The sequence below is a fragment of the Ambystoma mexicanum genome, chromosome 12 (genome assembly GCF_040938575.1).
Source record: "Ambystoma mexicanum isolate Mex_15411 chromosome 12, UKY_AmexF1_1, whole genome shotgun sequence".
Lineage (NCBI taxonomy): Eukaryota > Metazoa > Chordata > Amphibia > Caudata > Ambystomatidae > Ambystoma > Ambystoma mexicanum.
This window is the reverse complement of record NC_090936.1, coordinates 675,641,584-675,659,690: the sequence shown is the minus strand read 5'-3', so window position 1 is coordinate 675,659,690 and position 18,107 is coordinate 675,641,584. Positions and strand designations below refer to the sequence as shown.

Here is an 18,107-nt window from a genome sequence, read left to right as displayed (position 1 = left end):
TTCGAGTCCCCATGTTGTAAAGCTTTCTCTAGCTTAAAGCAGTGGTCAAACATTTGATGTGCTGCCTCAGTGTTCAAACTGTGTATGTTATAAAGCGATCCAAACCCAGAACTAATTTGATGCATTTGAGTAAATCTCTCTTCTACAGATTGAAGGGCTGTGTCAACATTGCAAAAAAGAAGTTAACTTTTGACATTTTCCTTGGGATTTTCAATAGGCTCATCATCTGCTTCATATGTGAACTGCTCCTTCTTTCTTCAAACACATACAGAATGATCTGGTTCAAAGCACACAGGAATTTCCAACTCTTCTGGAAGTTTGCATCAATAAGTACTTTTTCAAACCCTTCATCACTCCTGCACCCACCGAGAAACTTCTTGGTTTCTTCCAGTTGTTTTATAGCATCACGAACATCTAGTGTTTTTGTCTGAAGTTGTTTACTTGTCACATTTATCTCAGAGAGAATGTAATGCCACACAACAAGAGAAACTACAAACCTGAAGCTAGAAATACCCTTTGCAAGACCTTGGGTATCTATGCGAGAGATATTACCAGATGATCCTGTTTGCGTAGTGTCATTTGATATCTCAACTAGTGCATCATACACATGACCCTGCTGATAGCGTAGTGGATTCAAGGCATGAATTCGACTTTCCCATCTTGTGTCACTCAGTGGTTTCAATGTAAGATTTTTAACATGGCTCTTTAGAACTTCCCAACGGCGTGTTGAACCTGAGAAATAGACATAAATATGTTGTACCATGTCAAAGAAAGCAGTTGCCCCCAAGCAAAACTTAGCTGCATCATTAACAACCACATTTAAAGAATGTGCACTGCAAGGAACATACAAAGCACGGGGATTTACATCCAAAATTCTTCGTTGTACACCATTTTCTTTCCCCTTCATATTATTTCCATTATCATAGCCTTGTCCATGTAGGTTTTCAATGGGCAAGGACATTTCTTGTAATTGGTGGAGAATAGTGTCTGTCATACTAGCTCCAGTTTTCTCTTTTAATGGCACAAATCCTAAGTAATGTTCTTTTATGCACAAAGGCTCACAATGATCAGAATCCAACACTGCCATGGTGGTCACACAGCGAACTATCATTGTCATTTGTTCAACATGGCTGACATCTGGTGTGCAATCTAGAATGATTGAAAAGTACCTGGCAGCCCAAACTGAGGCCAGGCCAGGATTTCCTCTTTAATAGTTGTGGCTAAAAGCTGAATCGTTCATTTTGTATATCTTTCCCTAAGTAGTGAATGTGTGTCTTTTTATCTGTTATTTTACGAAGATGCTCATCCATGACTGGGTCAAACAAAGATAGATTTTCAACAAATTTCAGGAAGTTTCCATTACCAAATGTATGCAGTTTTTCATGTGTTCCACGAAAGGCCGGATTTTGCATACTGAGAACTCTTACTAAAGCAATCAGTTGTTCTAAGATTTGCTGCCAATACTTCTCTTCTTGCTTAATGAGGCGCATATTTTCTTCATCAATTGTTTTATTCTTTTTCATTCGCAGTGCCAGTTCCTGCACTTTTGAATATTTTCTAAATGCTCCTTGCCTTCTTCACGCGCTGCTAGAATTGCAGACATGTTGGGGGCGCTGTTGAGCAGCCAAGCAAGATGGCCGCTTAGCTTCGGAGCTCCGTCACCGCACACCTAATCCTTGCTGCACCAGCATGAATCCGGTCCGCCTGCTGCACGACACGACAACGATTCGACTAGCGGCGCTGTCCGCTATATTCTCCCGCAATCCCGAGTCGAAACGGCGCCCGGGACCCGAACTTCCGCGGCCCGGGGCCGTCCGAGGCCTCCCGGATCCGCTGCGGCCCAGCCACCGCCGGAGGGGGCAGCGGCTCCGGGGGCCTCCCGCGCCGCTGACCGCGGATCCATCGCCCCGTGGGCTTCCCTGAATCTACATTGTCGGGAGGAGCTGTGGGTCCCGCGCTACAGCCCGCTACCGCAAGCGAGGCCCCCCCGTGAGGGAGACTGGCCTTGCTGTGGCCTCGTGGATTTCCTGACTGCCGCGGCTTGTGGCGCCTGGTGGGCCCCCGCGCCGGACTGAGCGGCGACTCCGCGGGAGGAGGACGGACCGCTCGCCCGCTCTCGCTGGTCGGGGAGCCGGGCGCCGGCCCCTGAGAGGGCTGCACGATGCATCTCCGGGACACCGCTGCTGGGAACCCCCACCTCTCCAGCCTGCCACAAGGATCGCCCTGAAGCACTGCTGCCGCTGTGGGCCCACGTCGAACACAGCATTCCCGGAGGCCTTGAGGTGGGTGCTTGGGCGCTATCCTCCCTGACGCCTCCCGGACTGGGCCCCGGTCCCTTCCGGCCATAGCTAACTCCGCTTGGGGGTCTCCCTCACCTGCTGCTGGGCTCTGCCCCCACCTGCTTTCTCCACTTTGCGCTCAGGGCCCGGCCTGGCACCCGGTGGCCGCATAGGATACGCGGGGCCCTTGGGCTCCCTGGACTATCGGGGCCTCTGCCCCCCGCGAAAACTACACCGCCCGGGACCACGCATTCCCCCTGCAACCTACACCACCTTGGTGGCCACGCTGTCGCCCGCCCCCCCATCCTACGAGCGCACTGCTGGCTCCCCTGTGCCTACAATACTGGGGATTAGTGGCTGCGGTCCCGCCTTCGCCTCATCCACCGACTCCACGGCCTCTACCGGAGTCGCTGGGAACCCCCCACCACAACAATGTCCAACAGGGCGCGGGGCGCCAACAAGGCGGGCGCTATGGACAAATTTACCAAGCCAGCCCATCGAGCGGACCCGGCGTCCTCCTCCGCGACACAGGAGGATGGCGAGACACTCCCGGACCCCCCGCAACCAGACCTCGCTACCATGATGGAGTCCATGGCCAAAAACTTTGCTTCCTTCCATGAAAAGCTGGACGATATTAATGCTAACGTCGCCTCCCTATGCGCTCAAATCGACCAGCATGGGTCCAGGCTCACGGAAACAGAGCAGCGGATAGGGACCAACGAAGATCACATCCACACCCTCCAGACCACGGTCTCAGAGCTCGTCCGCGACATGAAACAGGTCAAGGCCAAGAACGATGACCTCGAATCGAGATCACGGCGGAACAACATCCGAATAGTGGGGGTTCCCGAATCCGCACTCGAGGGCCGCATGGAGACCGCTGTTGAGCAGCTCATCAAGGACCTCCTGGGCAACCCTGAGCTCTCCCCGTTCTTCACCGTTGAAAGAGCGCACCGCTCCCTGGCACCCCGCCCTAAGCCCAGAGACTTCCCCAGGCCCATCATCGCTAAACTACTCAGCTACAAAGACAGGGATCTCATTCTCCGCCTGGCCAGGGAGAGGGGTGAACTAAGGTTGGAATCCCAAGTCATCAGAATTTTCCCTGACTTTTCGGTGGGAGTCCAGATGGAGCGACGCAGGTTCAGCGGGGTTAAGAAGATGCTGAGAGATAGGAAAATTGAGTACTCTATGCTCTTCCCTGCCCGCCTGAAATTTATCCACCGCACAAGAGCTATTTCTTCACGGTCCCGGATGAGGCCGTCAAGTTCATCGAGGCTCAGGTCCCCCTGGTGAATCCGCCTGAGGAACGGATGGATGACGACTGACGGCATAATTTCTAGGCTCCTCCGCTGACCCTGGGTGGAGGATGGGGCCGTGCCGCGGCTCTCTTGGCGTGGGGCAGCCCCCCCCCCGTCATCCCACCAGCCGGCCGCTTAAGGCCCCCGCCAATTTTGCAAGTATTTCCCGCCCTGGGGGTGCCGCCGCCTTGTGCTTCATGATTCCATGGCCGGACCCAGGTCACTACCCCAGGGCCAGGGCCGCACCGCTGTCCACGGACCTGCAGTAGACTCCACTTCGTACTTGCTATACTGAAAACTGCGGTTATCCGTTACCTGTAACCTCCACTTAAATTGTCTAACGATGCTGGTAAGAATGTGTATGTTGACATTCACTCAAAGTCCTATTATGGGTTTGCTAGACGGCAGCAGCAGCCCCCACAGCAGTTGCAAGGCCATTGATGGCAGTAAAGTTGTGTTCGAGCCCCCGTTGGGCTGCCTTCCAGGCGTTGCCGAGTTGGGGATGGCACGCAGTTTCGCTTCATGGTGGTTGCTTATACACTGCTTGGTATCACTGGGCAGTGAGGGTGGGGGGTGGGAAAGTTGGGGTTTGTTGTTCGCAAAAAGGCGGGTTGGTCGGGACCGGTGCGACAGGGCGGCAGGCCTGCTGCATCACAGTGCTCCATTTTAAGCTCAAAGTGAGAATACACGCCTGGGATGTCCCTTAACTCATTATTATCGCTATTAGAATATTGACGTGGAATGTACGGGGGCTGACCAACTTCACCAAATCTCGCAGAATTGCGGCTTATGCACAAAGGCATGGGGTCAAGGTTCTCCTGCTGCAGGAGACTCATGCTAAGAAACTCCTGGCTTCAAACCTCGCACAGTCCTGGGGCCCCAACAGGTACTATACTCAGTACTCCACTCAGTCCAGAGGCGTCCTCACTCTCATCCACAAATCAATCAGATTCACACTTCACACATCCCACATTGATCCCGAGGGCAGATTTGTGATCCTACACTGCTCATTAGCCGGCGAAGAATGCCTGCTTGTGAACTCGTACGCTCCCAACATTGATTCTCCCGACTTCATGGACACGGTGTACGGCATTCTCATGAAATATGTCGACGTTCCCATTGTGTGGGGGGGCGACATGAATCTCATTCTCGACACAGCCCTAGACAGGACAACCACGGCCAAAAGACCGGTAGCCCGAGCGGCCAAGCGGCTGCTTACCCACATGAGCTCCCTGAAACTACACGATGTGTGGAGAACACTCCACCCCCAGGAGAGGGACTACACCTTTTACTCCACGGTACACGACAGCTCCTCAAGAATAGACCTATTCCTCCTGTCGGGCAGTCGGATGGGTAGGGTGTCCGAAGTCAAGATTCTAGCGCGCACACTCTCCGATCACTCCCCCGTGCTGCTCCAGATCCAGATGGGTTTCATCGCAGGGACTCGCCCCGCTTGGCGTTTTAAGTCCGACGCCCTATCAGACATCGTTTTTAGAGCAGAGATACTGGCTGACATAAGCCTGTTCTTCGAAACCAACAAGGCCTCCGACACGTCCGTTGGGACCCGCTGGGAGGCCTTCAAAGTCTACATCAGGGGAATGTGTATTGCCAGAGAAGCGGGGGTCCTCAAGTCCATAAGACAGGCCTTAAGCCGCTCCGAATCTAAACTCAAAACTTTGGAGCAGGATTATGCCTCCAGGCCAGTACCTGCCACCCTAGCGAAAATTAGGACGGAACTGGAACTATTTGAGGCACATGCCCTTAGCGAAGTGAGATACCATACCCGCCCTGCAGCCGCCCGTAGATATGGCGAGGGAGACAGGCCTGGCAGAACCCTGGCTAGGCTGGTCCGGGCCGAGGGAGGCGGGACTCGTATAGATAGCATTATCGATAATAATGGGTCCAGACAATGGGCAGACCATGCTATTCTTGACACTTTTGCCAACTTTTATGCCACCCTGTCCGGCCCCCAGCCAGAGCACTCGACCCGCGACCTCGACGACCTGTTGGAATCCATCCCTATGACCCTGATCTCCCAGGACACCAGGGACTCCTAGACGCCCCGTTCTCACTAGAAGAGATAGTCCGGGTGATCTCAGATCTCCCTAAGGGCAAAGCCCCTGGCCCCGACGGACTCACATCTGAGTTTTACCAAGAGCATGTGGCCATACTAGCGCCGTCACTACACGAGGTCTGGACCGAATCACTCCACTCACACTCCCTCCCCCCCTCTCTAAGAGAAGCACTAATCACTGTCCTCCCCAAACCAGGGAAACCCCCAGACGAATGCGGCTCCTACAGACCCCTATCCCTCATCAACACTGATATGAAGATCTTTGCCAAAGTAATCGCCAACAGATTCCTCCCACTAATGCCCCACTTAGTCCACGCCGACCAGAGTGGATTTGTCCCTGGCCGCTCTACAGCACTTAACATCCGGTGCCTATTCAACGTGATGTCGAGAATTGACCCAAACGCGGATGCTGTGGCAGTCACACTGGACGCCCAAAAGGCGTTCGATATGGTCTCGTGGCAATACTTATGGGCCGTCTTGGAGAAAATGGGAATCGGGCCGAACATGATCGCCTACATACAGCTGTTATACACGGGACCGTCGGCAAGGGTGCTAGTCAACTCCGTCCCCTCTCCCCCCTTCGCGTTGCATAGGGGCACCCGACAAGGCTGCCCATTCTCCCCCATCCTCTTTGCACTCGCCATTGAACCCATGGCCGATCATGTCAGAAACCGCCATACTAATAAGGGCATCCGCTTGCAGGGCACACCGGAAATCATCTCGCTGTACGCGGATGATGTCCTCCTCTACGTCAGACAACCCTCCACACACCTGGACCCCATCATTCGAGACATAACAAAAATAGGCACCTATTCGGGCTTCACTATTAACTACTCAAAATCCGAAATCTTCCCCCTCACTATAACAACTCAGCAACCGTCCTGCGAGTTCCCCCTGCGCTGGTCCCCGTCTGGGATTACGTATCTCGGGGTTCGGGTGTCAAGGGCTGGAGACTCCCTGTTGGCAGATAACTACGAAGCAACGGCGCTGCTCATTGAAACCAAGATGCTCAAGTGGCGCAATCTCCCTCTATCCCTCGCTGGTAGACTCTCCCTAATAAAGATGATCGCGGTACCCAAGCTACTCTATATATTTGTAAATGTGCCAGTTTGGCCTGGCAAGCAGTATTTCAAGAGGCTCCATGCGTCGTTCGCCCAATTCCTCTGGCACTCGGGGGCGGTCCGTAAGAAGTGGCAACATATGACCCTCCCGTACGAGAAGGGAGGCTTTACTGCCCCCGATTTAGCTTTCTACTAGAACGCTGCGCAGGCCCAGCATGCTACCCATTGGTACACACACCCCGACCCGCCCCCACATGTCAAATTGGAAAAAATGGCGGGAGACGGCACCCACATCATGACCCTGCTATTGCACCATGGTTACCACGCGGATGCCCCATGGGACCCGGTAGCATCCACGATTAGGGCTTGGAACAATATCCTCTCCCCCAGTCCAGTACGGCGCCCATACTATAAGTGGCTTCCCTTATGGCAATTTCCTGGCCTAACCCCCACGCATGATCAACACCTCTCCCAGCGATGGGAGAGCCTGGGGTACCGTGCCCTGACTGACCTTTACCCTGAAGGCTCATTCATTACCCCTCTAACACTACGCCCCGGGCACTCCGGCTCCGTGCTCGACCTGTTACAGTACTACAGACTGAGAGCAGCGGTGCGGACAATGTGGCCCTCCTTCCCAGAGGAGCCTCCTGACTCACCTGAACTCCTGTACATAGCGAACTCCGCAGGCTGTAGGGGCATAGTATCCTCCCTGTATAAAATGCAGATGGGAAAAATAGAGAATACCTCCCCGGCACCACGGGAGTCATGGGCCAGAGAACCCTGAACGGAGATCACTGATGAAATGTGGGGTAAGATGTGTGCACACACGCGAAAGGTATCACTCAGTGCCAGGTTCCGCTGCATCCAATACAAGTTACTCAATAGACTCTACTACACCCCGTACAGAGTGGCAAAATTTACGCTTAGTTCGACACATAAATGCCCGAAATGCGAATCGAACGAAGCAGACCATGCCCATATGTTTTGGTCCTGTGAGGCGCTGCGCAAGTTCTGGGGGGAGATGACACAGGCGCTCACCGAGATAATAGATGCCCCGGTAGAGATGGACCCATTGGCCTTGCTATTTGGCATGTGGACAGGAGAAGATGTAAGGATATTGTCGAGGTTCTTGAATGTCAGTGTTATGGTTGTCAAAAGATGCATATTACAATGCTGGAAGCGCCGCACTCCCCCCACCCTCAACATGTGGCTGAAGGCCCTTACGTGGATACAAACATGCGAGGAGGAGTACATCGGCACCCTGCCTGCTCCATCCCGCCCTGCAAATGTATGGACTGAATTCCGTAGTTACCTAAACGGCAAGGATGGCGCCGAACGAACATCAGCCCCTTCCCCGGCACCACTAGACTCCTCCTGACACACGCCGCATAAGTATGAATCCTTTTTTCCAATATGTGTTTTCCCCTCTACAATGTGAATCTTACGTTATCGATGAAGCAATGTATATTGATGCTGTAATACTGTTTTCCTTTTGTTCTCACTTACATGATAAATGTGCTGTACCTGTCTTGACCACCTGCCAATAAACAGAAGTTTAAAAAAAAAAGAATTGCAGACATGTTTTTCCAGTCCCTTAACCCTTTATTAGCAAGAGATGAGGCATTGGCTGGATTACTGCTAAACAGCTTACAACAGAAGCAAAACACAGTGTCCTTTGATATGGAATACTGGAGCCACTGACGGTGCACAGCATCTCCGATGGGAAGCCTCTGTTTGTAAAAGTTTGAGGAAAACTTTCTTTTGTTTCTATCTCTAGGGATAAGAAACTCCATGACCTGTTGTGGCCCATCTTCTACCAGGATTTGTCTGACATGATCACTACTTTTGGAGGGAAAATTGTCCCAGGTAGCAGGATCACTATAGCTCACGCTGATGGCGGCATCAGCACTTCCACATCTTCTCAAATCTTGAACCTGCAATTCTTCATTCAGTTCATTTTGTACAATGAGAGTTTGAACTTCCAATTCTTCTTCCACTTGTGAGGTAGTAGCTATATCTGCCATCTCAACTTCAGTATCAGGGGGGTCCTTTGAACGATCTTCATCTTGGTCTTGCAGTGGATTGCCTCGAAAATACTTAAGAAAAGACTCTTCCTGTTTTGCTTTTGCTTTTCCCTTTTTCTTCTGAGTTTACTATACTGTGACCCAGACAATTTCTTTCTATTTGCCATGATGCACACAAGCTGAAAGAAAATAAACCCAATGGATTACTCAAGCTAAATAAAAGATGACAATCCAGTGTTCTGCCCAGGTTTCTAAGAGAACATAAACACATAGCCATTGCTTACTGTGGCATGACATTTATCAAATGTATACACCACATAGAGCCCTATCTTCTCTTATCTGCACTCATTAGCATTGCTACAAAGCAACCTTTCCTACTCCTCCCAAAGTTAGCCCCATACCCCACCTCCTGCAGAAACACCAGTATTTCCATTCATTTCGGGCACACTTTTAAATCTATAATTTTAAGAAATATCTGCCTGTGTCATGTCATCAAGCAACTGGGAAGGAGGTAAGACTCAGACTTGGAGAATGACAGAAACATTTCTATTGCTTAGAGACACTTTGCTTACACCCAAAGGCTTAATCACTTGGATGGGACCATAGCCCAGGGAAGAATACTGGCCTTTTGGTAAAGCTACGCTGACCATTAAGCTTACAGGATTTTCAGCCTTTTTATTATTTTTGCCCATAAGTGTAACATTACCCGAAATAAAGATTATGAGACCTGCACATGAGGTTGACTGGACTTTTCAATTGATCTCTGTCCACTTTGTGACAGTCTACAATCATCAACAAAAAGGCACCCATCAACAATATTCCTGGTGACCACATTTCAGTGCAACACCCTCATATCAGCCCTGTGAGAATATCTGCCTATGACAATAAGAAACAAATTTCACTCTGGGGCAAGTTCATATCCACGATCATGCATCATATGACATGCACTGCGTCTCTGAGAGGGTGCTTGTGGAAGAGCTAGGCACAGACGTGCTGCTGTGCTGCCAAGCAGCAGAGGGGTTGGACGGAGGAACAGTGGCAGGCTCCCTGATTGCACAATATGGCCAGTGGATATGAAAATCTGGATAGCTCTTTAGTCATGTAATTACGTGCGGGAAACACCATAGCTCACAACCCAGAGGAGCTAAGAGGAGAAGAAAATAGGCAGGCTGAAAGGGAAAGGGACAGGTGGGAAGGAGAAGAGCGAAATGGTGAGGATGGGAACCAACAGGATGGGGATGGCTGACGGAGGCACATGAAAGTGGACACAGGAGGTGAGGAGTAAGGCACAAGAAGAAGGTGTAAGAGCGAAGAGGTATGGTTAGAGTTTGAAGATCGGGGAAGAGTAAAGAATCAGGGGAAAGGGATGGTATAAGAGTAAGGAGGCAAGCAAGCTTAGAAGAAGTAAAACGAGGAGCAGGGGAGTGAGTAAGAGTAGTAAGACAGTAGAGAATGGAGCAAGAGTAAAGATTGGGAAGGGAACAGAGACACTAATGCCTTGAAGGAAGGGGGGAAGAAGTGGAAAGAATCTGGAGCGTCAGAAGGAGTAGGGAGGCAGAGGATGCAGCATGAGGGAAGATTTAAAAGGGAACACATATACAATGAAGAAAAAAGGGAGCAGGGGGACAGGATGGCAGAAGAATGAGTAAGAGGAGAGGCAGCACAGCAGGGTGGAAAGAATGGAAATGTGACAGTCACAACAATAGTTAGGTGCCGTACAGTGAGGAATGAATTGAATTTTATTAGCGCACCTTACCTGCCGACTATGTGTCAGTCACTCTCTCTGCAGCAAAGCAGGGCTGCTCTTGGAACAGCCTCCAGCCACAATAAATGATGTGTGCTCCACTGCACCCCTCTGCTAGAAAAATTCAGCCGTCAACTTCTGGTTTGATTAAACCAAATAAACAGGATTTGCCTCCACCAGTGAGTGACTTTATGCCCAGGAAAAATCATATTCAGTGTCCTCTGGTCCAGCTTAAGATGTGTGGGGGCCCATTTCAACAGAGCTGGATTGTTAGATGAGAAAGGGTGTAGGTGGAGGGTAGGAGAGTGTAATGATACAGGAATGAGGTAGTGTCGACTAACAACAAAAAAACACTTGACACAGACAAAATACACCCACACTCAAGCCTGACCTTGCTGTTTGTATTAGTGCACCACGCCTTTACTGTCTTTACTTTACTCTATATTTAAATTGTTTTTCTAGGTGCTGGAAAGTTGAAAGATAGTACAAGGGAGATGGCAGCAAACCAGATCCTTTAAATTCCAACTTTGGTATTTTGTATGTTTTCTTCTGCACTCCCCTCACCCTCTGGCCGGTGTCCCTTGGCCCTCCTCCTACAACTACCTGCGAGGCTAAGAACCATGGGGTCATCTTTGACTCCACACTTTCCTTCTCCGCACACATCTCTGACGTCTCAAAAAAGTCAAACTTTTAGAGGTACTCTGCCTTTCCTCTCCTTCCCCTAGAAGCTTACTGTCTCCCAAGCTTTGTTTCTCTCTAGGCTGGACTACTGTAACAGCCTCTTTCTAAATCTACCTGCCTCCACTCTCCGCCCTTTACAACTAATCCAGAACACGACTGTGAGACTTGTCCTTGGCCTCAAGCCCTGGGATCATATGTCTCCAGCCCGGAAATCCCTTCACTGGCTCCCAATGGATGCAAGGATTAAATGTAAATACAAAAACCTATTTTTGCACAGCGCACACCTAATAGTTCAATTACTCTTGGTATTTGAAGGACAATTTGTGGGGTGCCGGGGAGAAAAACAACCTTGACACAGGGTTGTATTAATCTATGAAAAACCAACAGATGTCCATACACTTATGGAGCTCTCACGTCCCCTGCACACCCTTTCAATTGTATATACAATCAATATTTGTTACATTTACCATAATTATTAGGAACAAAAAACTTAGGAAACCAGTTTTTAGTAAAAATTATGTATTTCTAATTGATTGTTGCTGTAATCCACCTATTGTTCATTTCACTTCAGTCCATCAAAACATTTGCTTCTGTATTAAAGGCATACTAGAAAAAATGCAGTTTGTGAAATTTGTACAATTTACTTTTTTTTAACCTCTTGGTTCTCAAGAGTAAACAATGTTCATAGCAATCATTTGATGCGTTTCGGGGTTTAGGTTGATCCCCTTCTTCAAGAGTTGTTCACCCACTTTCACTCTTTCTTTCTTTATCTTTTTTCTCAATCACCTATAACATATAATGCTATTATTAGATTATATATTTTTATAGTAATTTACTCTGTCATGTTGTCATAATCACTTTTGCAGTAATGATCGTTTAGATGATCACTTATCTCTAGGGGGTATCATTTACTGTAGTCTGGTGTTAGTTAACCCAGAGTGTCAATAGCCTTAACTTGTGATTAAAATAAAAACCACATAAAAGACAAGCTAACTGTTTTAAAAGGAAGGATATGTATAAGAATAAGTCTCTTATTGCAAGAAACAACAGAGTAACCATGATCTGTTGATCACAGTCTACCACTGACTAGGAATATCTCTAAATAGAAATTACCTCGGTGTCTGTAGTCCCTGTCCTAGCCTGGGTGGTTTAGAGTTCAAATTGTTGTCAATTTCGCATTGTTCAGGTGCTCCAACCAATATCAAATGGGTTTTTTCAGCAGCCTCTGATGGTATTTGTTCCACAAAAGGCAGTCCCTCTTAGGTGTATATATCTAGTGGGAGTTGTAAAAAATAATAATTCAAACGATCGTATTTATGTAAGATTCTAAAGTTGTTTCAGTAGTGGCTATAATGCAATAAGTGTTTCCCAATCGATCTATTCTCACTCGCCTCTTCTTTGAGCCAAGGTGCAACCTTGGATGAAAAGCCGTTCAGCTCCTTGTGGTGTTCATGCTGAAATGCTAAAAATGGCCCTTTATTTATATTATGATGTCATCATGCCATGTCACATTGTTGTACAATAGTAGCAAGATACAAAATTATACATTGCATAAGTAGCTTGGCATAACACATTAGATTAAGTCTCTGTGATGCTTGTTTGTAACACTGTTGTACAGTGGTAGCAAGATACAAAATGATACGTTGCATAGTTTCAGTGAGAGAAAAGAATTTAGGGTTTACACAGGGCTAGTAGTAATGCATTATATTGATGGTCTTTTACTAAAGATCTAATCCTCCTGCACCACTAAAATCTCATTTGTTTCGTAAGCTTGATTAGTTCTTAGACTTAGGAGGAGGTCCCCAAAAGTCCCTTTTCATCGGTTATTAAAGAAAGCAAGCCAAACTGTACTCATCATTCATTCCATTCGGTACGTGACTGTTTAGTTTGTTAATCCAAAAGATTTCTCTTTGATCCATCAATTTCCCATGATTGCCTCCTCTTTGGGATTTCTTCCCGACTTGAAGTATTATAACCTTTAATTGTGCTATACTGTGTTTTTCCATTGAGAAGTGTCTGGCTACTGGTGAGTGTATATTGTTGGTCCTTATGTTGCTCTTATGTTCGTTCCAGCGTTCCTTCGCCTTTCTCTGGGTTTGTCCCACGTAATAAATCCCGCAGGGGCAACTTAGTCCGTAGATGACGGATTTTGTATCGCATGTTCCAAAGTCGTGAAATGGAATTTTGTTACCATTATTTGGGTGTCTCACATAACTGCACTTCATTATATTGTTGCAATTACCACAATTGAGGCATGCAAAGGTGCCTGCTTTTTTCTTTGTCAGTGTTCGTTGATTGTCCAATCTGGGTCTTTCAGCTTTCACTAGTTGGTCCCTGAAGTTCCGTCCTCTCTTGTAAGCAATTATGGGTGGTTCAGGGAATAGTCTCTTTAATTGAGGGCCTAGTTCAATGATTCTCCAATTTTTCTTAATCATTCCTGTTATGTGGTGACTTTGGGCTGAGTATCTTAATGCGTACAAAAATGGAATCTCCTTAGATTTATTTTTAGCAATTAGTAAGTTTTTTCTTTCCAACTTCTGTGTTTTTTCTTCTGCTTTCTTAATGGTAGATTCTCCTCTTTTTTATTTTTAAATATTGAGAAACAACCTGAGAAGCAACTTACCGTATAGCCAATTTCTCTGACTCAAAAGGATCATTTCATCCACAGAAACACTTAAAGAGGAAAATGCTCTGATGGCAGAAAAATATAAAAAAAGAGGTGTGCTTTACCTTGCCCTGAGGACAAACGCTGATCGTTTCTTTCTTGGAAAACCCACTCACAGTCCGACACTGCGAGCGGCTTCTCTGCTCTTGCCGGATCTCCCCACGCTTCCTGGAGGAGGCGGGGCTACATCGCCCACGTGACTCATCACGTGACTACAGAAGCGCACATAGCACGGAAGCTGCTGCCTGCTTCGTGTGTGCTTTACCTTGCCCTGAGGACAAACGCTGATCGTTTCTTTCTTGGAAAACCCACTCACAGTCCGACACTGCGAGCGGCTTCTCTGCTCTTGCCGGATCTCCCCACGCTTCCTGGAGGAGGCGGGGCTACATCGCCCACGTGACTCATCACGTGACTACAGAAGCGCACATAGCACGGAAGCTGCTGCCTGCTTCGTGTGTGCTTTACCTTGCCCTGAGGACAAACGCTGATCGTTTCTTTCTTGGAAAACCCACTCACAGTCCGACACTGCGAGCGGCTTCTCTGCTCTTGCCGGATCTCCCCACGCTTCCTGGAGGAGGCGGGGCTACATCGCCCACGTGACTCATCACGTGACTACAGAAGCGCACATAGCACGGAAGCTGCTGCCTGCTTCGTGTGTGCTTTACCTTGCCCTGAGGACAAACGCTGATCGTTTCTTTCTTGGAAAACCCACTCACAGTCCGACACTGCGAGCGGCTTCTCTGCTCTTGCCGGATCTCCCCACGCTTCCTGGAGGAGGCGGGGCTACATCGCCCACGTGACTCATCACGTGACTACAGAAGCGCACATAGCACGGAAGCTGCTGCCTGCTTCGTGTGTGCTTTACCTTGCCCTGAGGACAAACGCTGATCGTTTCTTTCTTGGAAAACCCACTCACAGTCCGACACTGCGAGCGGCTTCTCTGCTCTTGCCGGATCTCCCCACGCTTCCTGGAGGAGGCGGGGCTACATCGCCCACGTGACTCATCACGTGACTACAGAAGCGCACATAGCACGGAAGCTACTGCCCTTGCGGCGTTAAGCCCGGCGGGGACAAGGCCGCTAGCAGTGCTGTTGTGCGGCTGTTTGGCGGCGGAAACTATATACGGGAGACTGCGGAGGTGTGACCTCTTTGATCCCGACAAAAAGAAATAAGGTAAATACTTGTGCATTAGTGAGTCAAATCTGATTGTAGATACAGTACTGATATAGGCATAAATGTCTCTAACACCGCAAAGGAAGCAATCTTGCACGAATCATCCAGTGGTGAACTTTGACACACCATTGGAGACTGTAGCCACTAGATCTAAAAGTACTTTAAATAAAATCTCTTCTACCAAAATGATAACTTTGACCCCACGTGCTAAAACACGCTTAAAAACGCAAATTATAAACAAAGATATTAGACAATTTTGCCCGGTTGTGAAAACTACTACACAACCTAGCACATTGACTTCCTACCAACAAGAAGCTCCCATTGCAGAAGACAATTCGGGACATTCAAATGAAATATCAACAGAGAACATCACGAGCCTCTCTATGAAGTGCATTGAAGTACAAATGGAATCTAATCAAAATATACTAGATGGAACATCAGATTTAAATCAAGTACTCTCAGCAACGCAGATGGTTATGACTAATAATGTCGAATCAGAGGCACTGGACAATACTCCAATTTCGGATAATACCATGCTTCTATCTTCTAATCAAATTGAACGAAAGAAGGTTCCGAGTACACATTTGGACAAAATAAATGAAACACTGGAGAACGAACAGAGCGCCGCTAATGAAGAAGTATTCTTGGAAGAAGCAAAACAAACGACACTTGTAAACACAATTGCATCTCTTAATAGGTCACATACAGACTATTATAAACAAGGCTCAATGGACTCCACCATCTCAGAGTCCGTGTCGTATATTCTTCCAACGCCAAGGCATCGCGAATCATCATGTGAAAAAGAAAAGATACTTGTAAATACAGGACTTCTAGAAGTGACTCTTATGGCAGTTAACACCACAATTAAGAGTTTGTTCAAGTTATTCGAAACTCTTGAGACTAAGATTAACATTCAATCAACCAAAATTGACCATTTAACGTCTTGGATTCAAACGCACTCGGCGGAAATGGAGAAAAGTGGACAAACAGAAGAACTGCCAGACAATCTGTCTAAGAGCATAGAAATTGTGACTGTACCCATCTCACACTCTGTGAGTCTCCCTACAATCGATCATGTCATTTGCCCAATTGAAGCTGAGGCACAAACAGAGTCGCTTCAGAATACCTCATGGATAAGTATTGAAAATTCTCCTAAAACAGTGAAACAACCAATAAATAAAACTCAATATGGTCTTTTCAATAAACAAACACGAAATAAAGGTCGTGCTACGCATCAATCAACGAAACGAAATAAATCATCCAATTGTCAAATCCGTACACAAACAGTGGAGTTGACAGTTCCTACAAAATCCCATGTTGATCACACAATTAGTGGTGTCACCCCAGTTCAAAAAGCTCCGGTGGGAAGTTCTTTGTTAAATCAATCTATCCTACAAATAAACGAATCACCCCTTAGTCAATTGGTATTGGCTTTGGATACAGCAATACCAATGGAACATGTAACTTTAACAAATCCATTGACTAAGGAGACTTACCCAAAGACTCAATTTATTAAGGCAAATGAAAAAATAACACAACCATTGTTGACAACAACGGAGAAGCCACAAGTTGAACAACTTAAAGCAGTGATAGATGCATATATTGTTCAGCGCACAAATGAGATAAAAGATCTCGTAACAAAACAAAATTCGCAGATAAATGTGGCGAGATGCGCTGGAAATCTTGCACACCACAACACATCCTTCACAGAAAGACAATGTGTAATAGAAAATGAAAAACAAATTAAGTCAAACACTGGCTGCGATTCACAAACAATAAATGGATATCAAGGTGGTGAGATATGGCATAATCAAAATGATGAAATTAAATCAGTCGCAGAAGCTTATTTGGATACTCACTTGAAGCCATTACACACACCTAGATGTTCAAAAGAACCTAAGGTCACGTTTTTTGATGAACAAGGATCTGGAAGTAAACTTGACCACTGTATAAAGACAAATCATGTGATCAATAATTCTAGCATCAATCAAATTGTCAAAAAACAACCACCTGTAACAAAATTACAAAAACAGGATCTAAAGAGACAAAAAGAATTTGCAAGCCATCATACTCTAATTCTAAAATGCCGTGCGGATCCTTATCCTCAATATGATCTATCACGTACTAGTGTACTTAACATCTTTAGTGACATACCAGAACTAGGAGACCTCACTTCATTTGACATTAACCAAGTGGAATTCATCTGCGATACTAATTTGGGGATTGTACGTCTATGGATGAAATCTGGCATAGTTATGAATACTATATGGCAGGCGAGAATGAAAATCTTTGCAATGGGTTTCCTGCTTGCTCAAGATCCGGAAAGAAAAAACAGTGAAAAAAATATAGAGAAACAAACAATAACTATTTCACCAACAAACGTGTGTCAATGCCATAAATGCAACTCATCAAGTTTCGCCGCATTGGAAGAACGTTTTTCTCAGTTATAACCACCACCGAATCAAGAACCTGATAGGCAAAAAACAGCCAATGCCATACTTGTAAGCTGGAACACAAGGGGATATTCCCATCTTCTTACTAATCCCAATTCCTTTTTGAATGACGCAGATATCATAGTCCTCCAAGAAACATGGCTAAGTGTTGCTCCAATATGGGATAACCACATTATTACAATTAATCCGGCAATAATAGCTCAGAAAGGTCGACCTATGGCAGGACTTTTGGTAGCCATCAAACTGGGAAGCAATATACAACTACAAGCATGGGAAAACCCCAACAAGTTTATACAGATGGTTAAAATAACGATAGAGTCCCAAAGGATTGCATTAATCAATATGTATAGAAACCCAGCGGCAATTACGGATGTTTGCTTTCATCAGGAACTGTCCAAAATGTTCAATATTATTGCACAAACTAAAGAAATAACTGATGTTATTTTAGTGGGAGATCTTAATATTGACGCCTTCAAGCTTCAGTTGAGAAAAAACACACAAGATCATAAAAAGTGGAGCTGTTTAATGGAGCAATATGATATGAGAATGGCTAACGGGTCATTACCGGGAGACATTCCGCAGCAAGTAACGTGGCAAAGAGGAAAATCAACAAGCACTTTAGATTACATATATCTTTCATCAAGGCTTTTCATGT

The 18,107-nt window shown here is 46.9% G+C and overlaps 1 pseudogene; it reads right to left on the bottom strand.

Moving 5' to 3' along the window:
* Positions 1–182: 182 nt before the first annotated feature.
* LOC138514653 (zinc finger MYM-type protein 1-like) lies at positions 183–1,523 on the bottom strand (annotated as a pseudogene).
* Positions 1,524–18,107: the final 16,584 nt, after the last annotated feature.